Source organism: Pteropus medius, unplaced genomic scaffold, assembly GCF_902729225.1.
Source record: "Pteropus medius unplaced genomic scaffold, Ma_sr-lr_union100, whole genome shotgun sequence".
In the NCBI taxonomy this organism is placed as follows: Eukaryota; Metazoa; Chordata; class Mammalia; order Chiroptera; family Pteropodidae; genus Pteropus; species Pteropus medius.
Genome location: NW_024349801.1, coordinates 15,511,867 through 15,539,761, shown reverse-complemented (window position 1 = coordinate 15,539,761; position 27,895 = coordinate 15,511,867).

The window sequence follows — 27,895 nt, the reverse complement described above, 5'->3', positions numbered from 1 at the left end:
ATTTTAAACCTCTATGCACCACTTGTCTATAAATTATGTTAAAAGTTCTTCAGAAAAAGTGATTGATACATTTAGAATTTATTTAAAATTTGTTATAAGAAAATAAAAGTTATTTTTTGAAGTAATTTTCCTGTCTCTCTCACTCAACAGAAATCAACCTCTTCCGCCACCTCTATTAAATCTGCCATTTATTTTATGATAACTTGTCACTGATACTAATTAATACAACTAGCTGGTGTTCTTGTTGTCTAAGCTGGCATGATGCAAACTTGCAGTTGATTTCAATGTTCAGAAATAAACCCAGTGATTAGCAGCACAGGGAGACATTGGTTTTATGTAAGAAGGAACTTTACAATTCTTAGCACTTATTTACTCCATACTGTGTACTGCAAGGAGTAACTTCATCATGAACACCAAGTTGTTTACTCATTCAAGTTCATTTAAGAGCCTAGTAATCAAGCACTGTGTTATGTGAAAATGTGATGATGATGAATGGTCCCTCTCACAGAGATCTTATAGTCCGGTAGGGAGACACCTACAACTTCTCAGAGTACTGTAGCCAATAAGAGTATATTTCTACTTAGGATGGAGGATTTAACATGTTCTTTCTTAATGCATTAAATAAGCATTACTGAGAAATAAAATGTGTTATAAGAACTCTTCTAATTTTAGGAATCAATGTATATCAACTGTAAAAAGAAAAAATGCATTTTTTTTTTATGTTATATTATTTTGGCATGTGTAAAGAGTGTATTCGAAGCTATGTTAATATTGATTTTTTTCTAGTGACCAGTTGAAAGAGTAAGATGTTTTATCTGATATTACTTGAGAAAATAGAATTAGTTGCCCCAAAGGGTAAATACTTAGAAATTTATTTCTTTAGCTTAGTTCTCATACCAAAGCCACTTCCCAAACATAGATACTATCACATCTAAGTGGCCAACTTTTTAAACAGAATAAAAATTAATACATACATTTAGCCATAATTATTTTAGACTCTTTATTATACACAATAGATTTGAGGACTGTGACACACTTTGCCACTTACTATGTTTATTTTTCCAAGTCTCTGTTCTAACTTTTGCAAAATGAGCACCTACCTCAAAAAGTCATGGTATGGCCCGCGTGAGATTACACATGCACTATTGTTAGAAGTGTAGTAAGAGACACATGGTAAATATGTTGGTAATGTGGATTTTGAGTTTCTTCCCATCTTTTTCGTTTTTAATGAACTAAGATTTTAGCTTCCAGAAAATGGTCAGAGTAGTATTATATTTCTTTGCCAAAATGAACTTCTCAGTGTGTGTTTAGTAAAATTATTCTGATTTGGTGTTCCAAATTTTCCAGTTATCCATATCAAACTTGTTCAATCTTATGTGAATATCCTTTTCAAATTATGCAGAATTAAGATATCATTTAGATTAAAAATGTTTAAATGAGCTTGTCATGATTTTATAAGTTGATCTTATTTGCTATTTTTTTAATCAATGACTACTACATGATAAAATCTGTTGACATTTGACACAAATTTTTATTTTATTTCAATTAAAATTTTTATCTTATTAGTAAATGAAAAAATGGAGGGCACAGATTAAATTTGTTCAAAGAAGTTTAGAAAGCAAGTTCTTTCATTAAAAAAATGTAGGACATAGAGTTATTTCTTTGTTTTACACTAACCCGAGATAAAGCTGGGTCACAAATATCTGTGGACATTTGTCTCTGTGGATATTCCTTCCCTTCCACCTACTTTTCTTTGCTATACACAGAGATAACACTCTACATACTTACAGTTTTAGAGGGAAAAATAACTTTCCAAGAGCTAATTGCAATTATACATTGGTGGGCAATAATCCTGTTATGAGTACCAATCAGAAATATATGTCAAAAATGAGACCTTCTGTCTTATTAGAGCTGACTTAGCAGAAAGAGATGAAATTTAGGGCAAGTCAGAATTCTTATTCCATTGTCCTATTTTCAGTAAGACACAGAATTTAGGACAACTCAAAATTTTCTCTTCTGCCCTATATTTATTCATATTCTATGTTTATTCATATTCAGCAAAAGAAATCCCAATTTTAGCCTTTGATTTCTTCATTTCAGACAAGCAATTTTTCCAAGATTAATTTTATTTTTTCTTTTAACATTAATATATCTGATTAGTGAAAACAGGAAAATTATATAAACTAGAGCAAAATTTAAAATGGCTTAGTATTCTACTGGCAGAGGAATAAACTCTGCTTTCAATAAAGTCTTGAAATGTTCCTTTGTGATATGCTTATGTTTTTATGTTCCTTTGATTTGTTGCAATCATAATACATGCATATGTTTGCTTTTTATCATTTATTTTTATACCACAAATATTTTATTCATTACTACAATCTTCATGGTTGCATATATTAGGTAATTTTTATCTATTGTAGGGATGTCCCACAATTATTTGATGTTTATTCTATGTGGTAGACATTTCTTTTATTTTAAGTCTTTATATGTTTCGGTGAGGTGTAAATTTTTTTACCTTTTTCAAATTTCTACTAATTCATCAGGATAAACTTCCAGAAATAAAATGAATACATCAAAGTCTAGGACTTATTCTAGGATGTTACTCTATGGCATATTAAATGAATATATTCATAGTGAATTGAGAGAACAGTAAAAAAAAGATTCTGTAGTATGTATATATTCTCACCTACATGTTTGATTCATTTCTCTCTTATACTATGCCTTTATCTAGACAGCATTTTCTCAAAATGTGATACAGTATAGAAAATTTTAATCTTGTGAAAATGCGAATTCAAGTTAATAAGTCTAGGGTGGGGGTGGAGAGGCTGCATTTCTAACAAGATCTTAAGTATGACTAAAATAAAACACTTATTTCCATAGTTCCTACTCAAATAATGGTGAAAATGATCCTGCTATATGATGTGACTATAGAATGTATCAATATGCTTCTTAATCAAACTTTAAGTAACCCTGCCACCCTGTCAATGTTCTTAAATATCACTTATTTTTTTATACCATCATTTTAAATTCTTTGGAATTAATAGCCATTAGGTTTACATATAAACTCTCTTGATTGAATGTGCTGTGTGACGATGTGTTTAATTTTAATAGCGCTTCAATTCAGGCAAAGAATCAGATTTTTAAAATCTTTGCGAGTTTATATTTATTTAAAACTGAATAACATAGATTACATTAGTTTTTACAATAAACAAATTTGTTAAGCTTAAAAATGGTCCAATGTCACTATAAACTCTGAAATTGACTTCCAAATTATGAAAATCATAGATCTTAGACACCAATCAATTCCTTTTTTAAAAAAATTATTTGACTCTCTTCCATAATCTAGACACTTTATTAGGCTATCTATGTTGGACCGAGTCCTTCTCATGATACCATCTCTCTTTTACTCCTTCTTCTTCCACTTGTAAGGACCCATGTGATTATTTTTATTTCTAATGTAATTAAATTTTTGTCAAAAAAAGAACACTCAGAATTCATTGAGAATTCTTTATGGCCCAACTCACTGTGGTGAACATTTTATGTCACACTTGAAAATAATGTGCATTCTACAGATGTTGAATGTAATTTTCCATAGGTATCAATTACCTGAAGAAAGAGAAGTTGGATGTTTTACCCCAGTACCTCCCACACTTACTGTTAGTGTGAAATCATTTTTCTCTCCTTAGAGTCCCAGTGAACTTCCAGCATGAACGTTTCCCAGGACTCACTTTGAGAAGCACTGCCTAGTCAGATTAGAAATCTTTCTTTTCGGGAATTCTCATCCTAGTCACTTGATTGTTCAACTTTGGGAGCTCCTTCAAATGGTGAGGGAGAAACAAGACACCTATCCAGCCCATAGGTCAAGGAATCAATCTGTACCCCTCAAGATCTGCTAAATGTAACCTACCTCCTTTTTCACATTCCTGGGAATTTCAAGCTTATAGAGAACAAAAATGACTAAAAATAAAGCATCATGTAACCAAAGCATGTTATAAGATGAAATGAATTATGAAAGTGTATATACATACATATTTTTAGTTAAGAATATATATTTATATTTTTTATTTAAAACATGTATATTTTTAAGGCAGTTCTTAACACATGTGACTACTCTGAACCCTAATAACTTAGCATTAGTTTCTTACCTCGATGTTCAGATTTAAATGCCATAAGATAAATAAAAATTAAAATAACTATGAATTTTAGTGATATTAATAAATAACAATTTTATATTTAGAGGACCTTGAGAGAATTAAAAATATTAAAATAGACTAATTTTGACTCAGATATCATGTATCAACACCCTTTTCCGTGTTTTTAGTTATTAGTATAGATAAAAAATAACTATTAAATATTTCTTTTTGAATGACACATGTTACCTGTTAGCATCAAAAGTCTAGTAAATAAACTCCATTTACATATGGGGTTTGCCTTCTTCAAATAAATGTCACTTGCATTTGTTAGAAAAAAAATGTTTAGTTCAAGTAAGTATTCTATATTTCTTTTTAAGGACTCAAAAACTTAAGGTTGGAACAAAGAATTTGTTATTTTTTTTCCTATAATCTATTTTTTTCAAAAATCTATATTTGAAAATGAGAAACTATTTTCCTGTTACCAATCTTGTTTTCATTAATATTTCTTACTTAATAAAATTTTATTGAATTATAGCCTACATACAAAAAACCCTACAAATCTTAAGTGAACAGCCAGATGAACTGACACTTTATAAAACAAAGACATCTATGTAAACAGCACACCTGTCAAGAAACCATTCCCAGTATACCAAAAGCCCCATTCTAACGCCGAAAGTCCCGTTTCATACCCTCTCCAATTAATTCCCCCCAGGCCCAAAAGTAACCTGACTTCTAATACCATAGATTATTGCTTATTATATATTATATAATTGAAAAGATACTGCACATGCTCATTGTGTCTCTCTTGTTCAATATTTTATTTGATGTATTCACTCATATGCTATAGTAGTACTTTATATGTCCTTGTTGAATAGTATTCCATTGTATAAAATTTTTAAGAGTTTATTAACAGAATTTCCCTGACCATATCTGTAAATAAACAGAATTTAGAAGTTATAAGAATCAAATAATAGACTCTGAAGGCAGAAGATTAAGTCTAAATCTAATGTCCACAATTTTCATAGAATTGTACACAAACTACCAAATCTCCTCCTAGCGCCTTGTTCACTGTGCCCAGCTCAGAGATTGCCAATGATGATCTAACAAAATACATCACATGTGGAGAACAGTTTAAATTATTACTAATATGCATGTTTAGTTACTATTAGAATTATTTTTTTTATAAACTTAGTTTAATGATGAGAGAATTGAACTTTTTTGAGTCTCCAATTCTGCCCTGCCTCTTAATAAAATAAATGGAAATGAATGAACAGTTAATTTTCGAAAGAGTTAAATAATTCTTTCTGTCATGTGTTATTATCATACTAAGTTCTCCAAACTATATGAATAAATATTTCAGTTAATGTTCTTACCATAAATAAATCTTATAATAGTTATACACAAATATAAATTCTCTATTCATTTTATAATCGTTTATTGAGTTCCTACTATATAAGTCCTCTGCTAACACCTATAGGCATTCAAAATGCATTAAATTTTAATAAAAAATATGAAACTAATTTGTACCCAGTATATCACATTAAAGATCTAAAATAAAATAGGGTAGTAGTATCAAAGAGAGAGATTTTGTTGGTAATAATGAAATCAACCTTTCTCTGTTTCTTCCTCTGCCTTCATTTTATTCTACTCATCATAAAATTTAGATAATAGTAGTTTTTGTATAAAGAAATGTAATAGTCTTCTGATTTTAGGAATGCTTGGAATATAATGAAAAAATAATTGAATCAGAGGTAAATCCACATCTATTGAGTTCTAATTGATATGATTTTTCCATAACAGATGAGAGTGCTGGACATGAATCTTGATGAAAATTCTTAGCTGTGGATTCAGCCTTCTTTTATATACTGAAGGAAGGTAAGAAACTGAAAAGAGACATATTAGTAGAAATAATCAATGGGTTCATCACCATACAAAAGAAAAGGGATACAATTGATCATAAGACTGCAGTAAGCTAACTTCCTTGTTTCATCTAAGCCACTTTTTGCATGAGTTTTATGGCTCTAGATATCATTTATATTATCGATGTCATTGTCATAATTATCATTTCACCTCCCTTGCTTCAATATATGCATTAACAAAATAATGATGCTAGACCTTGCTTACATACCTCCTTTTTTTCTCCCCTTGTTTCTGGTATGTCTTTGTCAATAGAACAAGGAATATGGATTTAACACGTAATGTGTTTCATTATGGTTTGCAATGGGTCAGAAGTAAACTACTTATTAATTTGCAGAGTGAAAGAAGTTCTCTCTTCATGCAGATAATATAAATAAAGTACGAATTGCGAATTCTGAAGGAAAGCATCTTTGTCACTGGGAAATTCCTCTTCCCTAGCCCTAAAGAGAATAAGAAGAAGAGAATGAGTTGGGGAAAAGAAAAACCATGCCTACAGAATTATGGGACATAATTCCAGATGAGAATAGGCTATTAATAACTTTTTCCTCTATAAGTTAACTTTAATGTGTTTTATGTAATGTAAATAAGTTAATGAAAGTTTTTTTTTTAAAAAGCCCTTTGTATAAGGATGATTATGTGCATGGATTCTTTATTATAAAGTCAGAGGTGAATTAAATTCACAGCCTACTGCTTGCTAGCTTGTGATTTTCAGAAAATGTTTAGCTTCTCTGAGATTTATTTTATCAATTTAAAGTAGAATACTAATAATAGATATTAATAGAATCTTCCACATCTATTATTGTGAAGATTCAATGAGAAAACATGTGAAGTACTTTTCATAGGCCTGGAATATAGCAAGTGCTTAAAATATGATTACCATTAGTAGTAGAAATGATATTGCATAAGGGGTTACTGCCATTCAAGCTCACCAAAACAGTTGTTTCTGATTGGCTCTTTTATTTGAATGAGTATCAGATAGAAGGAGAAAATGGTTAACAGTGGTACAATAGGAGTACATGCCTCTGTGTGTGTGTGGGGCGGGGGACATCTACCTTGGGCTGGGAAATAAGAATATGTTTTATACCCTCTTATTTGAAGCTCAAAGAATCATTTCCAAAGCCTAAAAAAATAAAAAAAATAAAAGATAGGCAACAGATATTAGCAGGACGAAGGTGGGTAAAAAGTCAGTATGACTTTATTCTCAATTGTTGCTCAATTACTAAGATAGTTGATAGGCGAACTAAAATATTTCTGAGCATCTCTGGGTCTCAGTTTTCTTAAATACAATATAGAGATGGCAATTATATGGCTCAGTATTTTTCTAATTAAAACGAACAGAAAACCTAAATTCATGCAGTTTAATTAAAAAAGAAAAGGAGGTAATCAAACCATTTAGAACCCATCTTTTGTGTGCCCTTTCCACTCTTTTGGCTTTCCTCTCAAGTCAGGCCCCCAAATGCGATGGCAAAGTACTCACCAGAGTCGTCATCTTTATAACGTAGGTCCAGTGAAAAATAAATTTTCTTTCTCCTCCACTTCAACAGAATTCCCTCAAACTTATCTCATTGGCCATTTTGGGACATTTGCCTATCCAGGTACACAGTATCCTGATTGGGTAGGCCTGAATTACATCCCTTATTCTGTCTCTAGTATGTGCGTGCAGTAAGCCTAAGATATCAGAGACATTAAAAAATATAAAAAAATTAATATTTTAAGCAAATGTTCTAATTAATTTCCAAATGAAAGTTAAGTTTGGGAAAACAGAAGGTATTCATCTCCTATAATTAATTAATAGAAATGAGCTGAATCAGGCGTCTTTCGGTTCTTCACAGCTCACAGTGAAACCTCAGCAGTGCATGGTCCATGAGGCATTGGCCATCAGTCCAGTTCTGAGGCTTAGTGCTGTGTTATCTGTAATGCCCTTGTACGATCATTTTCAATTTCTGCTCAGCTATAGAGATGTGGGATACAATAGGAAGTGAGGACAGGCCAATTGCAATGTAATTACGTAAGTGGCATTGACCCACATTAAGTGAGAGGTAGAGGAAGCTACTGAGGGCTGAAGAATGTAGAATTCAAACAGTCTGAGGCTTGTTATAGCAAGACATATTTCTGCTAGCGTTGTTCACACCTGAACATGTAAAAGAATTATATTTGTTGAAACATCAGATCAGCATCACAGCTACCCCTGCCTCACCCCTGGGATTAAATCAAGATAAGCACTGACTGCCCTGATGGTATTTAATTTATGAGAATTGATAAGGTCACAGCTTAAGATTTGAGACAGGTTTGATTGCATGCAACTAAATTAACATACACACACTGTTAAATATATTTATCAGTGGTTATACATTTTGCTATCTATCTATCTATCTATCTATCTATCTATCTATCTATCTATCTATCTATCTATAGAGATAGATAGGTAGATATAATAAATGACAGGCTCTTTCAGAGATAAAATGCTCCCTAATAGGAATGCTTCTCCATAGGAAGAAAAGTTGTACAAAGTCTCACACATAGTGATCTTTTGATTATCAACAATTATTGAGTACTTACTATGTCCAGCATCATGACTTTTTGAAAAAATATTATCTCATATGATAAGAAGATAAGTTGTATGTGTGAGATAGAATTTCCTGAGATTAAATCTAACTCTATTATGTACCAGATAGATATATATATATATATATATATATATATATATATATATATACACACACACACTAAAGAAACAAATTTAAATTACCTATGTTTCCTTTACTTATTTGTAAAAATAAAAATAGTAATTACCTACATCAAAGAGTTTTATGAGGATTAAATGGGATCATTTAGGTACTATGACTTGAAGATGAGAAAAGGCATCCTTGCCTTGTTCTGGATCTTAGAATAAAGCATTCAATTTTTCATTGTTAAGTATGATGTTAGCTGTGGGCTTTTCACATATAGTCTTTATTGTGTTGAAGTAAGTTCCTCCCACACCTGATTTGTTGAAAGTTTTTATCATGAAAGAGTGTTGACTGTGGTTAAGTTTTCTGCATTTAGTGAAATGATCATGTAATTTTTATCCTTTATTCTGTTAATATGGTATATCATCGCATTGATTAATTTGTATATTTAACCATCCTTGCATCCCAGTGATAAATCTCACTTAATTATGGTGTACGATCTTTTTAAAGCGCTATTGAATTTGTTTTGCTGTATTATGTTAAGGATTTTTGCATCCGTGTTTATCAGGGATACTGCCCTGTAGTTTTCTTGTAGTGTCTTTGTCTGACCTTGGTATCAGGGTAATGCTGACTTCATAAAACTAGTTATTTATTTTGGGGAAGAACTTAAGATGGGTTGGTATTAATTCTTCTTTGAACATTTGGTAGGATTCATCTGTGAAGCCATCTGGTCCTGGGCCCTTCTCATTGGGAGGTTTTCGATTACTGATTAAAGCTCCTTATTTGTTATTGGTCTATTCAGGTTTTCTGTTTCTTCTTGATTAATATTGGTAGGTTGTATGTTTCTAGAAATTTATACATTTCTTCTAAGTTGCCCAGTTTTTAATTATTCATAATAGTCTATTATGATATTTTTATTTCTGTGATATTAGTTATAATGTCTTCTCTGTAATTTCTGATTTTATTTATTTGAATCTTCTTTCTTTTTGCAAGGTAGCTTAGCTAAGGGTTTGTAGATTTCGTTTATCTTTTCCAACAACCAGTTCTTTGTTTTTCTGACTTCTCTTGTTTTTATATTCTTATTTATTTCTGCTCTAATCTTATTATTTTCTTCCTTCTGTTAACTTTGGTCTTAGTATGTTTTTTGAGTTTCTTGGGGTATAAAGTTAGGTCGTTTACTTGAGATCTTTCTTTTTTAACATAGGCATTCGTAACTATAAACTTCCTTCTTAGTACTGCTTTTGCTGTAACCCATAAGTTTTGGTATATCGCCTCAAGATATTTTCTAGTTCTCCTTTTGATGTATTTTTTGACTCAACTGTTGTTCAAGACTGTTTTGTTTAATTTCCATGTGTTAGTGATTTTTCTTGATTTCCTTTTGCTATAGATAATTTATTTTCTAAAGTGCTTAGATCATTTTCCTCAGTAAACATTAGCTATATTAATGATGACTATGATAACAATATTGTTGTCACAACCCTTACACAATGTAGGCTGATGGCTGTTCTTGTATATATCTTACCCTGAAGAATTCAAAAGGCCTTCAATGATTTCTCCAGTCACATAAGCTGAAGGATCTGTGAGGACTGCCTTCCTGGGATGCAGCCTGGGACAAAGAGGAGGTTTTAGGATTAGGGTAAAAAGTTGTGATGGTTAATTCTATGTGTAAATTTGACTGGCCACAGGGTACCCAGATTAAACATTATTTCTGCATGTGTCTGTGAAGATGCATGAGATTGCATTTTAATTGGTGGACTCAGTAAAGTATATTGCCCTCCCTAATGTGCATTGTCATCATTCAATCCATTGAGGACAGAAAAGAACAAAAAACAGAGGAATGGAGGATTTGTATATTTCTTGCCTGCCTGCTGGAGCTGGGACGTGGGTCTCCTGCCCTTGGACTGCTGTTTACACTGTTAGCTCCCCTGCTTCTCATGCCTTCCCACTCAGACTGGAATTACACCACCAGTTGTCTAGGGCGTCTAGCTTGCAAACACGAGATCATGGGACTTCTCAGCATTCATAATGACTTGAGCCAATTTCATATATATGTGTTTATATATCTACTCCTATTGGGGAACCCTGACTAATACAAAACAAAACACAAAATTTAAGAAGGGAAAATAAAAACTAGTGCCCAGCAGGTAATCTGAAATGAAATGAACTCTGTATGACCCGATGGGCAGAGTAACGGGGATACAGCAATAATAAATATATGTTTTGCACCATCCATATCAAATCTAATTTTATCTCTACCACTACCCCAATTCTTTTCTAGCTGACTAAAGCTCCTCTAGCTCCTCTGCCAGAAGTCAGCTTTTAGTGACCTGCTCATTTTTATAAGCTAGACCTATTGTGACATCTTGCATTTGATGAATATCTTCGGAACATGTGTATGCTTCTCAGTGATGGTAGAAACAGGGTTCTCTTCCTGTGCAGGAAGTGAAGGAGTAAACTGTTGCTGTTTTAAGTTTTAGTTGAATTGAAAGAGTGTGAAACCAGAGACAGACTTTATTGATAGGCCCATTTCTGCTCTCCAGAAGTGTGAAAGCATCAACCTTAAGAAAACCTTTGGGTCCTCAGACACCTGATCTATATACTCAGAAGGTCAAACCACAAGAACTCTAGAGTTCCTTTCAAATGCTAAGGACAGAACACCAAATGCAAAAAGTTCCCCCAAAGGCACCTATTATAGGACATTTGTTTTTTAATCATGCCTCACTGCTAAACTTGGATGGATGAAAGTATAAAAGCCAGCCTGATATGAAATGAATCTTTACATCACTACTTAGCAACTGGAGATTTGAAGAGACTCAGACTCCATGGTACATGTTAGTTAAATAGTCTTGAATAGCTGAGCTGGATCCAATCTCCTTTTCACGGTGATACTTCCAGTGACATGAATTGTGTTTATTCCCCTCATTATTCAAGTCCCTCCTTTCCAGCCACCAAAGCAATAAATAGATCCAGGAGCCAGAGGGATATTGTCCTTTCATCTCAACTCCTGCTAATTTCCCTCTGATAATTGACTTCTAAAGGGGGCATGGGAAACGGAATTTTTAAAAATTCAGTTGACTTTCTAATGATTTTACATCGCAGAGGGTCTCATTTGATTTAGAACACATTTGACATCCCTATCAAGCGACTTATCTGAGATTTGTAGTGAAACTTGAAACATGATCAGGTGCACCTGTTTTCTTCCCAGGGAGGAGAATTTGACACAGAGCCCGGGAGATATATGGAAAGGCTGATGTGGGAAGGGGATGGGGAGAGGAGGCTGCACATGTTCAATACCCCCTCTCTCCCGACGGAAACGTGTCTGTCTCCTAAAATTATCTGATGGAGGGGAAATTGGTGACATTTAATGTTCATAAATAATGTAAGCATCCCGTTTGAGGTTGGCAGCTTTGTTGCTGGCTGTCAGAATCATTTCAGTATCACCAGTCTAATCTCAGAACTTTGTTTCCATTGTTTCTTTTTAAAAGAGAATGGTAAAATGAAAGTGATACCAAACAGCAAGGCTTTTGTTGGAAAATCCAGTGGGAAATATAAAAGACAGGGGCTGGAAAAAGGTGGACTCTCAGGAGGCCTCCGCTTATTAATGGAATGGTAATGAGCCCACTGGTGCCCAGCCTGAGCTATTGGATCTAATAAAAGAGATATTTGTCACTCTTGTACAGAATGAAAGGGGACAGAAATGCATAATAATGTTATCACTTGTTTGTAGACATTGAATGATTATATCACAAACAGAATACAGGTGGCAGAGACCGTTTTAAAAAAAAAAGCCTCTTGGAATTAAAATGACAAAGAAACACCTCCAATAGCATTCCACATTAGCACCAAATAGAATAAACATAGCATTATCTTCATTTTTCTTATTCATTAGTGTTTTAAAATTGGAAACCTACTTTCTTTGTTTAAATAGAAGCTTATTCAAATTGAATGTAAATAGAGATCAGTTTTTTTAAAGTCCAACTTCTGCCCTCTTTCTCCTAGAATATTCATAAATGTAAAGGAGAGTGGATAATACAATAATAAAATGTAAGCATTTTTCAAAGCCTCAGACCATAAGATATTAAGATTTTCTTTTATTGTTATTTAAAAGCTGCTGAAAAGAATCAGCTCACCTAATGTGCTAATTCAATAATTTTAAAAGTGTTTTGAAACTTTATTCAAATACTAGGAACAACTATCAAATAAATCAAATTCTGTTTAAAGTATCTAGTTCTTCAGATCCATTAATTTTCAAAATGAATTTAGAAATATTGAATTTCTATTACCACAGTCTCTGGTGGACTTTGGAAATCTGGACCCTTCCTGAGCAAACAAAGGTGGATGAAAACAATTCCCTAGAAAAAAAGATCACTTTATCTTCAAGAAAAAGGTATTTGTTATAAACGCAAATGTTTCATGTTGCAACTTCAGGTTGTAAAAGGGCATCTGGAAATTTGGGCATCTGAGTCCCAAATGTATCTTGAAAAAAAAAAAAAAGAAAAAAAAGTAAAACCCCACTATGGACACTCCTCTTATAAGGTGAGAATTTCTGGATTAATTTTGAATTGGTTCATAGCTTTCATCTCAGGGCAAGTCAGTCATCCCAAATGTCTTTGGTGATTGGTTGATAGAACAGATGGAAAGAGAAAAAAATTTCTCCCCTAAAGAGATAAAGCAAAAGTTACAAATATGGATTAGGAAAAGGAACTGTCCTCTCTCTTCAAAAGGACAAATAGCCTGTCTATTAAATGCAAGGCTCAAATGGGGAACATATCAAGCTCAGACTCCAGGTATCTCAGGCATTCTCCCAGAAAATAGTGTGCCATGGTCCGTGATAATAGAATATGCTATGTTCCTTTTTTTTTTTTAAGTGGTTCCAGCTGAGCAAGTGGGATAAAGACGGGTATGTGTCTGCAAGAACACAGGCTGGGAGGGAACATGTGATCCCACACAAACTTTCAGATTCTAGGCAGCTTGGATAATACTAAATAACTACTCCCTAAATCATATTGTGCCAAGTGGAAAATGAAGCTCATCTTCAAAATGTCAGAATCTCTGTAGTTTGCCAAAGAGGTCAGGACATCCTGGAAAGTATTTCACTATACAAACAAATTAAATTAAATCTTTTGGTTTTGAGAAATCATCAAAGAATTTGATCCAGAGGCAGATCAGTCACTGACGACTGCCGTTTGGAGCCCCTTTGCGGGGAGAAGAGACAGGGAAGTTCTCTGCTCCCTCCTCCTCGGCCTCGCACTGTGAGTTCTGTTTTCTGGTTTTAGTGACTAGTCCTGCATGCAAGTTGCCAATTAGACTAAGATTCTAATGGCTAGAAGCATAATAGCCTTTCAAAGTTACCAAACTTTAATGTCAGTGTATATCACTTCGTCTCTTATCCTCGGTTGTAGGTGTTATGAGGCCACAGACAACATGAGCATTATGTAAACAATACCTGTATTGGTCTAGGTTCTCCAGAGAAACAAAACCAGTAGGAGATATTTCCTGGAAAATAGACATTCTCTCTCTATGTATATATATGTACTGTTATAGAGCCCCACAATCTACCATATGCAAGCCGGAGAACCAGGAAAGCTGGTGGTATAGTTCAGTCTGAGTCCAAAGACCTGGAAACCAAGCCCTGAGACCTGAAAACCAGGAGCCTCATCATCTGAGAATAGGAGAACATGGTCTTCTGAGCTCAATAGGAGAGAAAGAATTTGCCCTTTGTGATCCATTTGGGACCAGCCACACTGATGAAGGTGGATATTGTTACTTAGTCTCCTGAATCAAATGCGAATCTCTTCCAGAAACACCCTCACAACACGTACCCTAAAATAATGTTTTACCAGTTATCTGGCTGTCCCTTAGTCCAGTCAAACTGACACACACAAAAAATTCACCATCACAAGACCTGTAAAAAGAAAAAGAAAAAGAAAAGAGGGGGAAGAAAAGGAAAGGAAGATTCTTGTTCTCTCTCTCTCTCTCTCTCTCGCAGTACATGAACTCACACATGCACATGAAACTTTTCTGTACAGGGATAAAAATGTGCTAGACCCCTGTGAGAAGGTCTAGCACTACTTCTGACTTCACCCCAACTGAAGTTACTCATCCCTTCTCACTTTCTATATTTGGTTTTTCCTTCTTCTCTTTCTTCTATTCGACATCATGTTTTGCCTTGAGTTTCCTTCACTTTTCCTTTCCAGGTACGTAATTTTGAATTTGCTCTTTAAACAATTCCTTATACCAGCTTTGGGTGTGTCTGTTTATGAATTTATTATTGTTAATTTATTTCTTCTATGTAATTACTAGAGAAAGAAGAGAATATAAAGTTATTAAATCTGCATTTAAATGCCAGTTTTACCCCACTCTGCTCTGTTCAAATCACTTTTTCTTTCTGAGGATCAGTTTCCTCATCGGTAGTCATAAATACCTGTACTGGTCTCTCTGCCTGGAAAGCTTTTCTACATTCTCATACGGTCCCCCTCCATTAATATAGCAGCTGTGTAATCACAAGAACTTTATATAGCTGGTTTACCACTTATTAGATATCTATTGCTTTATAACAAATTGCCTCAGGATTAAGTGACCTAAAATGCCGTTTATTTTATCAGAGTTTCTGTGGGTCAGAAATCCAGGCACAGTTTGGCCCAGTCCTTTGTGTCAGTCAGTCTTGCATAGTGATGTAATCCATGTTTCAGCTGAAGGCTCAACTGGGAAAGGATCTCCCAAGCCAACCAAGTGGCCATTGACAGGAGTAGTGCCTTTGTGGATTGTTGGTCTGAGGGTCTCAATTTTTTACAATCTGTTAATCAGAGGCCTTCTTCAGTTCCTTACCATGGGGGCCACTTCATTGTTCAGCTCACAATATAGCAGCTTGTTCCATCAGAACAAATATGCAAGAAGAGCCAGAGTTCTAGCAAAACAGAACTGTCTTTTTTAACCTATTCACAGGAGAGCCAGCTCATTACTTTTGTCTTATTCTATTTGATTGAAACCACTTGTCAGATCCAGCAAATACTTGAGGGGTGGGAAAGGATTACACAAAATGAAAGTCAGGAGTTGGGCATTACGGGGAGCCATGTCAGAAGGTTCCTATCATACCTTCTCTGTATAAAAAAAAATATGAATTAGAATTTGTACTTACAAAATATTAGCCAACAGTTCCTACAAAAAGAATTATGCCTGTGAAACCTTAATCTAATATCCCCAGTGAGCTGGTTGGATGGTCCAGATCTCTTTTAGAAAGTCCTGTCTACTTTTATGTTGACACGAAGCAAGTTCTGTCTTCCTGTGAGTCAGACATGTTTATTTGCACATTTACCATTAAGGCATTAAGGAGACATCTTCACTATAACTAATTAATCAATCACAGAAATAATCATTTCTTTAAAGCATAACACTTATTCAACAATTGTTTGCAAGCTTTCTTATTCCAGAAAATGTATTATATTTGTTTCCCAAGAATGTATAATTTAAATTCTATGCCTCGTATCCAAAGCAGTTATTATTCCCAAGTTATAAAGGCACTGAGACTCAAATATGTTAGTTGAGTCACAGAGCTAAAATATGCTAAACCAAGACACTCCAAATGTTGTTCACTCTTAATTTCCTTTCTTAATATTTGGCTATGGGCATACAAAATGTTAACATTTGGGGAAAACAGGCAAATGATATCTAGAAAATCTTTGTACTAATTCTGCAACTTTTTTGGAAGTCTGAGATCATTTCAGTATGAAAAGTTAAAAAATAAAAATAAATAAAATATGTCCCCCTACCAAAAAAAAAAAAAAGATCTCTCTGTAGTCTCCCTATAGAATAAAGAATAAGGACCTCAGATTGTAGGGACCTAATGTAGAAGATTCTGCAGCCCTCTCTGGCCCATCCTCACTTACACCACTCAACCTCCCTGCCCTGTTACTTACAGTTGCCATAAAATGCCATACATTCTCGAACCCATGCTTTTCTCCATGGCCAGAATTTCCTCCCCATCATTATAATGGAGCAAACTCCTACTCATACGTCAAGCCACAGATCATATTCCTTTTGCCCCAGAAAGTTCTTTCTGAGCAATCTAGGCAGGATTAAACGGTTACCGTTGAATCTCCCTTACTATTTGCCCTTTCTTTCATTTAGAGCAAATATCTGTGACATAAGTCTTTGTAATCATGCTTGACTCCAAAACTCTATCACTATAACCAAAGCACAGACCAAACTCTGATTTTTTTTCCCCTCAGGCACACAATACCTGAAGCATATGACATGCTTCATAAATGTCCTAATTAATGGGCTTCAAGGTACCAATTAGCAAAACAAATTTTTACTTAGTGGGGATATTTATTATTTACTATATACCTAGGCTTTATATACATTATTAATTCACCAAGCAACTCAGCTAGGTAGGTGCCATTGTAATCTCTGTTTTACAGATGAAATCACATAATTAAAAAGGAATGGTTTGGGGATTTGAACCTAGATTGTCTGATAAGGGACTGTCACCCTAATCATATGTCCATGAAGTCACCTCTAATGAAACCTTTAATTTTTCTACTCCTATAATTTGTTAGAGCCATACAACAGTCATCTATCATGCATTCCCCGGTCACATTTTTTTTAGAAAGAAATATACAGTTCTATCATTTCTATTGTTCTTCAGCTGACCACATATAAACCTATTTCACAATCTACCAAGAAAAAGGTCTCAGCCGTAAAGCATGCATTCTTATTCTTCGTATTCATAAAAATAGTTGTTTGGCTGTTGTTGTTTTTTTTCTTCACTAGATCGGCCCACTAATTTTTTTCCAAGCTCTTAGCATCAGCAGGCAACCTTAAATGAATGACATTTTCAAGAGCTTTATATTCTAGGCCTTAGGATCAGATGTTGCCATTTTCAGAGACAGCTGTAGCTCCACTCACAAAAGGCCAAGTATCTTATAAAAGAAGGAGTCATTGTAAAGTAAGCTGTTCAAAGCCATATGCCTGATTCTTTTCAGGTGCAATAGAAATAGGTCCTATTCAGCACCTCTCTGGGTTGAGGACTGCTTACTTGCTTGTCCTACTCCAGAAATCATTTTTGTTCAGTTCATTTATTGAGCATTTCCTACGTGTCAGGTAATGTGTCGAGAACTTGGCTTATAAACATAATGTGACAGCCTGCCCTTTGTCCTTAGAACATTTACACATCTATCGTAGAGCTTAAATTCTACTCAATTTTTTTAATTATAGAAACTTTTTTTTGTGTTCTAATTGCACAAGAGTTCTTATTACACTTTTTTTTTATTTCCTCTTCTGTCTCTTCCATCAGTTATGCATCAGTGGGAACACCTGTTCTAGTTGTTCAGATTTAATCTGCCCATCTCATCTCAAGCCCAGGGTTCTGCACCATTTCTTGATCCTATTCTATGCCCCATGGTGGTATGCCAAAACAGACTGTAAGGTTTATTTCAAGTACTTAGTGTGTGCACAACACACACACACAATTGGTTCTAGCTTTATAAACCTAAGAGGATGCTACTGTTCTACTCTTTGTCCTAGAAAGTGTTTATTATCAGGATGTAACTTAGGTTTTTATCTGAAAATGTTTGAGAGATGTTTGTGGAGAGGTGTTGTAGAAACACAGAAACAGAAAAAATATGCATTTTCTTTTTTAACCCTATGTTCCTTGACAATATTAACTCACCATCTATGTCTTCTGTACTTCAATGTCAAATAATGTTGCAATGACCAGCAGCCATTTGTATTAGCAAATAGACTATGCACTGAGTGGTAGCCTTCTAGGTCTAGAGCAATCATATTATCAACCCAAAGATAATATTTCAGTCCTGATGGACTTGTCGCAACTAGAGAGCCATATCCTCAGATCCCATTTGTCGTGTGCATAGAAAACATGCATGGTATGGTATGGTGTTGGCAATTGTAATAATGACAATATAAGTGGAGAGGATGTGTCCACTCACATGGTTTATACAAAGGATTAACCCAGATCCTAATACGGGCCACATTTTCATGGCCATTTGATAGGAATTAGTTAAGAAAGGCTATACGGGCAAAGAAAAATCCTGCTGAGAGCAGGGATGGATAAAACTATATCCTATGCCAATCTTACACACGAATTTCTAATACTTTTTTAAAAAGAACCACATGCTGAGATTCCATGTGAATATACGTACAGTCACTTCAAATATAATTTCTGCTGTGTCATGGAGCTTACAGTATGGTGTGAGAAACAGATGATAATAAATAAACAAGAAGAAATACTTACAGACTATGAAATTTGCTGTGAATGAAAGAAATAGGGGACTAACATAGAATTTCCAGGACATCTAGTTTAGATGGGTTGACTGTGATGGAAACAAAATTTGAACTGGCACGTAAATGGTGAGATCAAGCTGGACATGAAGTAATATCACTACAAGCAAAGAATGAAAGTGTGAAAAGTTACTACAGTGAAAAAAGAGTGTAGCCTGTCATTGGAACTGGAAGGAGATCAGTGTATGTCACATATGTTTAGTGACCAAGTCAGTGGATGGATGTGATATGAGGTCAGAGAGCCTAAAAAGAGACCATTGCTTCTGAACCCTGTAAGGAGCTAAGACACATTTAAAATGAATCAGAAAGTTTTGAGTAAATTTTAAGTATTTAATAATCAACATAACTTATTTTTAAGCAATAATATACTATTGCCACAGTTAATACCATGCATCAGGGCCAAGGAAAGGGTAAGGTGGCAAGAAGAACAATCAGGAGACTGTCATGGATTGGGTTCCCCAGAAAAAAAAAAAAACCCTAAGGCAGAGATTGCCATATAGGAAGTTAATGAGGAAGTGCTCTTAGGATCAAAATCTATGGAGGGGAAGGAAAAGACGTAGGGTTATGCAAAAGTAGACTTTATGCTGTGATACAGTCTCACTGGAAGTTTCAGACAATCCATGAGAAGCATTGAAATTTAGATGACTATTCAATGCTATCCCAAGTTGGGGCATGAGAATCATGTTTGTCCACCCCTATTGGATCGGTCATTGGATATGGGCTGTTCTAGGAGAGGATGTGAACATGAACTCACTTCAGTGGAGATAATGCACAAAAGGGGCCAGCCTGAGGACTGCCTGCCAACAGCACCTTCAGAAATGGGGATGACGCATCCTTCTACCTGAAGGAAGGACTAGGAGGTGCACCAGGGTTCACCCTTGTGCCACTAAGATCCACTCTGAGAGAATCTAGTTCTGGGAGGAACTCATTTAGGATTGTGATGGTCCACTCTTCCCTGGGAAGTTTAGAAAAAAAGAGTGACTAGGTGAACTGCTGTCCTGCTTTGGCTCATCACAAGACCACAAGTGTTTTTTGTCTTTCTCCTCCATAATCTATTTTATATTTCTCTTACCCTCAGCTATTACCTCCATAAGTCCTGGTAGATCACGTACTGTTAAGCTGAAGGGTCTGTGCCCTTCTCTGACTGGTTTTGCTGCACTTGTCTACTTACCATCATACTTTGTTAAGGGAGGGAGCTGGGTGTAAACACATTACTCCCTGTTCTCATTGTGTAACAGCAGTCCCTACTTCCTCCCAATGCTCAGGGTCAGTTACTCCTGCTGGTTCCTTGACAGAAGGACCCCGAAGTGTCCAGATAGCTTGTAGTCCATCAAGACTCTTATGGCAGAAACATTCTCATTTTGAGAATAAGAATATCTAAAACTACTGAGCCCAGGGTTGTGGAGATGAGACATGCAAATTCCCAAGAGGGCCACTGGAAATTGATAGTAAATGGGGCCACTCCTGCTTTTACATCACAGTCCCCAGATTTGTGCATTCTTGCTACTGGGGAGGGAGCATGCCGATAATTGATAACTGATTAAGGTCATAGATTTAAAGTATACTCTGAAACCTGGAAAATCCTATAATAGTGTCACCACTGAGCTGACTTTTGAGCTGAGCCTTTCATAGACCATTTCATGACTATCGGTTCAGCAACTTCAGCCTATGGAGTATGAGAAATGGCCAGTGGATCTCATAGTCATACGCTTGCTCTCTTGCCTCCTTTTCTGTAAAGTGGATACCTAGGTCTGACACGATGATGTGTGGGAGTCTGCATCCCTGGATCAGATCCTCTACGCAGACATCAGTTAGTGGCACTGGCTGAGGCCCTTAAAGCAGGAAAGGTAAACTCATGCCCAAAATATGTGTCAAAATGAATTGTTGCCCCATTCACAATATAAGAGAGACTTCATTTCTGCACGGGAAGACCTTGGATGTCACCACCTGGTCCTAACAAGTAAAAACTGAATAGACTGAAAACCCGACAACTCTTTTTGGATCCATAGAGAGGACACAGGGCAAACTACCGACCCTAAGATTGGAGAGAGGCAACTACAGGGAGTCTCATCGTACTGGAGCAGAGGCTCAAGAGCGGGAACTGCTGCAGGAAGCGGAGTCTGGGTAGGAAAACCTGAACTACGATTGACAAATTGCTGGAGGCTCAGACAAGTCTGAGAGGTGAAAGCTGCTGGGGCACCCAGTCATATAAGAGTCCTCTACTGTGAGTTTTACCTCTTGGAGTCCTGCCAGATTCTCCCAGAAAATGTCAGAGAAAAATCCCCTTGAGCTTCCAGCAGCAACCGAAGGAAAAGGAACCATTTTGAAATGTGCTGGAGGAAAACTAGTTTACCAGAGCCTAACCAGCCTTGGTATTATCAGACCCTAACTGACCTGGCAGAGGGGAAGTAATTATCCAACTCCAGCCCGCTCTGTCTAGCTATCTGTTTCTTCTAAGAGGGAGAGAAAAACAAACAAACAAACTTAGAAACATTTGCAAAGTTCAAAATCCAGAGGCATAGTCTCACTAACAGACCTAATTGTAGGATTATAGACCACGTCCCTCCTCCCACACCTCACTACAGGGTTACTAAGGGGCTATTCACAGCAGTTTCTTTTACCTGGTACATCATGTCCAGCTATCATGAAAAAATTACATGACATACCAAACAGCAAATAACACAATTTGAAGAGACAGAGCAAGCATCAGAATGAGACATGACAGGAACATAGTTGTTATCAAGAAGGGAATTTAAAACTATATCAAACTAAAAACTTTCTGCACAGCAAAACCATCAATAAGACAAAAAAGGTAACCAACTGAAAATGAGAAGATATTTGCAAAGAATGCCTTTGATAAGGACCTAATATCCAAAATATGCAAAGAACTCATACAACTCAACAACAAAAAAACAAGCAATCCAATTAAAATCTGAACAGACATTTCTACCAAGAAGACATACAAATGGCTAACAGATATATGAAAAGATGCTTAATTTTATTAGCTATTAGGAAAATGCAAATCAAAACCACAGATACCACCTCACATTTGTTAGAATGAGAAGCTATTATCAGCAAGAAAAGTAATAAGTGTTCGAGTTGTGGAGAAGAAGGAACCCTCATACACTGCTGGTGGGAATGTAAATTGGTACAGCCACTATGGAAAACAATATGGAGGGTCCTTAAAAAATTAAGAATAGAGTTACCATATGATCCAGTGATCCCTCGTCTGTGTACCTACCCGAGAAGGTTGAAAACATTCATTAATAAAGATATATGCACCCCTGTGTTCATTGTAGCATTACTTATGGTGGTCAAGACATGGAAACAACCAGTGTCCATGGTAGATGATTGGATAAAGAAGCTGTGGTACATAATATACAATGGACTACTACTCAGCCATAAGAAGAGACGAAATACTGCCACGTGCAACAACATGGATCCATTTGTCCAAAACCCATAGAATGACTATACAACACCAACAGCAAACCATAATGTAAACTATGTCACTTCTATAATGGATGCTTTGTAGATGATAATAACATATAATAATTTCTCACTTCATGCTCACTTGCATATGTCCATATCCATCCCTCTGCACTTATTCTCCCATCCTTTCCCTTTCAATTTTTTTCCTTCCAAGCCTGTAAGCACTATGCCAAGTCATTCACCACTTCCTATGAGTCTGTATGTATTCTAATCTCAGACTACTTCTCAATTCACACAAAATGAACGAACAGTGCCCCCCGACAAATTTCTAGCCCTAGGGAAGACTTCCCCTCACCACTCTCTTGCTAGGTTTCCCTGGGACGATACGGCAGCAGTCATCCATTTTTGGCTTGTACCTACATACTAAGTGTGCATCCATCAGTTGTTCATGGGGCGTATCCCACATGGCCGTAGGTGTGGATTGAGGTAACTGTTGCAATAATGGAGGATGTATCATGGAGGAGAGGGCCTAGCCCCCCGCATGTATAGCTCAGTTGTGCCTTCCAGTCCCGCTAGGACTTGATCTCTGATATACTGCTTCCATCTTATGATGACTTGCTACTGGACCAGCCAGACTACATTATTTGGTGGATCTAACAGTACTCAGCTAGTGATGGGCACTTCTACTTTTATGGTAACTTGGTGTCCTATGGTCAGGAGTTCTGTCTCTATCAGAGCCCAGTAGAATACCTAGATCCGATTTTCAAAATGTAGGTACTTTTGCACTGCAGATGACATGGATTTGCTCCAGAATCCTAGGAGTCTGAACAGTGATTATTTCAATCGGTCTGTTTCAGCTCCTTGTAGCATCTTAGGCCACCACTGATATCTTTAATAATATAAGGCCTGACAGAAGAAAGAGTCTAAGGTGCAGAGTCGTAACTTTGACCTGATAAAGAACTTTTTCCAGCTCTAGATCTAATTAAAATCTATTAGCCTTCTCTGTCATCCAGTATGTGGTTTGAATGTGGTTTGAAGTGGGTTTTCCAGGTATTCAATAAGCTACTTCCAGAACTTAAGAGACTTTTTTTTTTCCCGTTCCTAAAGAGGCTTTTAAACATTGAGGAGCTTTCTTAATTCATGATGAGAAAAGCAAGATGATATTATATATATATATATATATAAATAAAATTTTGAAGAGGCTGTCCAGGACATTCTCCAGACCATTAGACACTTCTTAATAATTTTCTTAATAATGTAGTAGGACCTTGAATCATCATAGTGTTGATAGGGATTATGCCTTGCTACTAGACAGTACATGTCTTACTAAAGCCTCTGATGTGCTATCTATTTCTTGCTCTCTGGTCCGATTAGCATGACATGATCAATATATTGGTTCAGTGTATTTTTTTACAGGCTGTCTAGCTAATCCTGGTCCTTTTGGATTTCATTATAAAAAAGGTTGAGACAGTTAATGCATCGCAAGATATAAACGTGTACTGTTTAGTCTAAGTAAATTTGAACTGCAACGGATCAAATTAATAGAGATGAAAAAAAATACATTTTCCAGATTAATAGCTATAAACCATGTACCTGAAATCATGTCGATCTACTCTAGCAAATATACGACACCTGGCCTGGCAGTTGCAATTTTGACTATTGCTCTACCAAGTTATGTTAGTCTGTCATCATCTCTTACAGATTTGAAGTGGCCAGACTGGTGAATTGGATGGAAATATGATAGAAGCCACCTCCCCTGCCTCTATTAGGTTCTTGAGGGTTGCTCTAATTTCTATTCCTGCCCCTAGAATACATTATTTCAGATCTTCAATCCTGACTGGGAAGGGGGAAGTTTTAGAGACTTCTACTTGACCTTCCCCACTATGCTATCTCTCACCCCACCCTGCATATTCTAATATACCCTCAAGAACCAGAGAAATGCCTGTCAAGTGGGTATATAGACCCACTAGACCCACTGTAACCAGACCTTGGCCAGGACTCCATAGGCCCAAATCAAACTGTTGAGACATGGCAGTTCTTCAGATACCCAAATATCAGTGTCATTTTGGACCCCATGTTCAACAATCCTTGACGTTAGGGTTTTCCCCTTTCCCTAGTGTATAATTATTACCAAGGTAAATGGTAGCAGATTCCTTTGAGGAAGGAATACTGGAATTGTTATGATGGACTCTTGATGCAGGATCCTTCTCATATATGTGGCCCCTTTTTCATTGGGTTACACATGCAAAATGGCTCAGCTATGGAAACTGGGCAAAAAAGCATGACTTTTTTATTGGAATCACTACCCTCCTTTTGATCCTCCATTCCTTGACTTTTTTGGTAAAAATGTCTTTGGATTATATAGACATGATGACTAGGCTACCATCTATGTTGCTCCTAGGGACACACGTTCTGTTAACATGTCGATGGTTTTCTGTGAGTCGAGTAGCTCCTCCGAATGCTTTATCAACCTTGCTACTCATTATAGTAGCACTGGCACTTCTTGGTTTTCTACCCCGTCCTATCCCTTGTTATCATAGAAGCAGTTCTGCAGCAGAGTCTCTTAAAATCTGTTTTAGCCTGAAGAGGGTATATTCCTGGTGATACTGGTGATTTTTGCTTTGTTAAATGATACATCCTTCGGGACCCAGTTAGAGCCTTCCCTTTTTACTCAAAAAAAAAGTTACTTAAAATTTAATTCTTGCCAATTAATATTCAAATATATCTCCAAAACATATACACACATACATGCATACATACATACACATTCAGAATCACTGCACATCTTCCTCTACCCACCATAGTCTTGGAAGAGAGTCTGTTTAATAGTTTTAAGCCCAGTAGAAAGTGACCATTACACATTTTAAGAACCAGCATTGAAATATATCTCTGATATAGAAATTTAATATAACATTTGATAGATAGATAGATAGATAGACAGATAGATAGATAGATAGATGATAGATAGATAATGTAGATATTGTTGTAATGCTAGATATGAGAAGAAAATAACAGATAAAGTTGGAAGATGAACTGGATCTATGTTGAGAAGTTTGGATTTCATCCTGTAAGTGACAAGAGCCTTTGAAAAGATTTAACCACAGAGGAGACAAATTTGATTTGTACTATAGAATAAAGTAGGATGGAGTGAGGAAGTGGAAGATATTATAAAAGAGACGACAAGGCTTTGGACCACTGCTCCCACTCGGAATTATTCTTCACTAAGTGAGACATAACTTACAAAAAGGGTTCAAAGCATTGAACAGGTATCAGCCACATTTGGACTCCATTATAGAAGTTAGAAACCTGAAGGCGGGCTGGCAGCTGGTGTGCATAAGAAGTAAAGTAGTGGTACTGCTTCATTTAACAAGGACTCAGTGATCATTAAAGGGTAGGTGTGGACAGAGCACATCTGCAAAGCTAATTGTGCACTCTGAGAACTTCAGGGGGATGATTTTAGCTGCACTTATCCCCACTTCAAAGTTGCTGTCAGCTAAATGGACACTGTTTAAGCCATGACTTCCCATAGAGGCATGGGGCTTAGCTCATAAAAATTGAACAGGCTAATCTAGGAAATAACTGCAAATTAATAAATGAATCTTGATATTATGTAGATTGATATGCTTATTTCAGACACTTGAGAAAATGCAAGAACTTTTTGAGGGGGAGGGGGAACGGTAATTTTTAAAGAACTGTTTTAGCTGCTTGATTTAATGATCTATTTTTTGAGTTTAAAAGAAGAACAACTTCAGAGGCCCATTTCCCTTTCAAGAGAGGGATTAAATAATCTTAAAGTAGTTTGATGTGCAGTTTATGTTTGCATTTTTATTTAATCAGCCAAACAAATATAATTAATTCAGACAGTTGTCTCTGTGGTTTTGGTGCCTGGTAGGAGCCGTATCATTACAAATGCAAATATGTTCCTAAAATAATGAGAGTGTCATTATCTCCCCTTATTCATTTATGTGGCCAGAGAGAACACTGAAATACTGTTTATTATGAAAGTGACTTTTGTAAACTGTGCAGAGAACATTGCCTACTTTGCCTGAGCAGGACAAGAGTCTAGCTGTGACTTTCTCTGGTGTCAGCATGTCACTATTGGGACACGCAGGTTGAGGGTATAGTGTAGTGAAATGGCGCTGGTCCCAAAGTTTTCCCTGAGCTGTAGCTTTTATTCTACTCTTGCCTCTGTGTCCTTTAAACCTATTCCCTAACACCTCTGAGGCTTAGTTCCTCAGCATTTATAGGGACACTAATTATTTCTGCCCTGCCTACTTCAAAGGGGTAGTATAAGGATCAACTGAAAAATGTAAAATAATAGGAATATGTAAGGCGATTGTGATTAATTACATGTAAGCTTATGTGTGTGTGTTTCATTTGTGATTTCTCACTTTGGACTTCATTTAATTTTCACAAGCTGATTTTCTGCTGTTCTCAATGCAAGGGATAAGAATGCCTTTTTACATTTCTTTCATTATACTTCTAAACTACCCTGATTTTCCTCTTTAGATTTCCTTATGGATTTTTTTTTTCCTGCTCTTTTTTTCTCTACATATTTGGATTTAGATGGCTTCTAAGGAACATCCCCTTGGCTTGCAGACACAATTCAAGCCTTTCCTGATGCTACAATCACTTGCCTGTGACCATAAGCCACTACAACTCACCTCCCTTCTTCCTTCAGGGTCAAATGGTAATGTGTGTTAATTGTCACCACTTTTCCAGTTCTAGTCACTCATTAATGTGGAATCTGCTCTCATGACTTGGTTGAAATTGATCCATGTCAATAGTCAGAAGCCTATGGTTTGCCTCATCCTAATTGATCCTTCTATTGTATTTAATGTGGCTGACCAGTTCTTACCACTGGAAAGCTACAGATAAAAAAATCTTTGTAGTAAATACAGGTATAGACATTATGGTTTTCAAATATGAAAGATATAATTAGGACACTAAGTGGAATTAAAAATTAATAATCATTATCCTTTTATCTTTTAATGTTCAAAATGTAATATGACTGAGAAATTTTTGTTGTTATACCCCAATTGTGTTTCTTTTTATTTAATTAAGTTTATTGAGGTAACATTGGTTAATACAATTATATAATTTTCAGGTGTACATTGTAGTTTGACAACTATATATTCTATTGTGTGATTACCACCCAAAGTCCAGTTTCCTTCAGCTACCATATATTTGACCTCCTTTACCCCATTTACCTCTCCCCTCCTCCTCCACCCCCTACCCTCTGGTAACCACTAGTCCATTGTCCATGTCCCCGAGTCTCTGTTTGTTTTGTTCATTTGTTGCTTTTTGCTTTATATTCCACATATAAGTGATATCATATGATTTTTAACTTTTTCAGTCTGGCTTATTTCGCTTAGCATGATTATCTCGAGATCCATCCATGTTGTCGCAAAGGCCAGTATTTCATCTCTTCTTATGGCTGAGTAATAT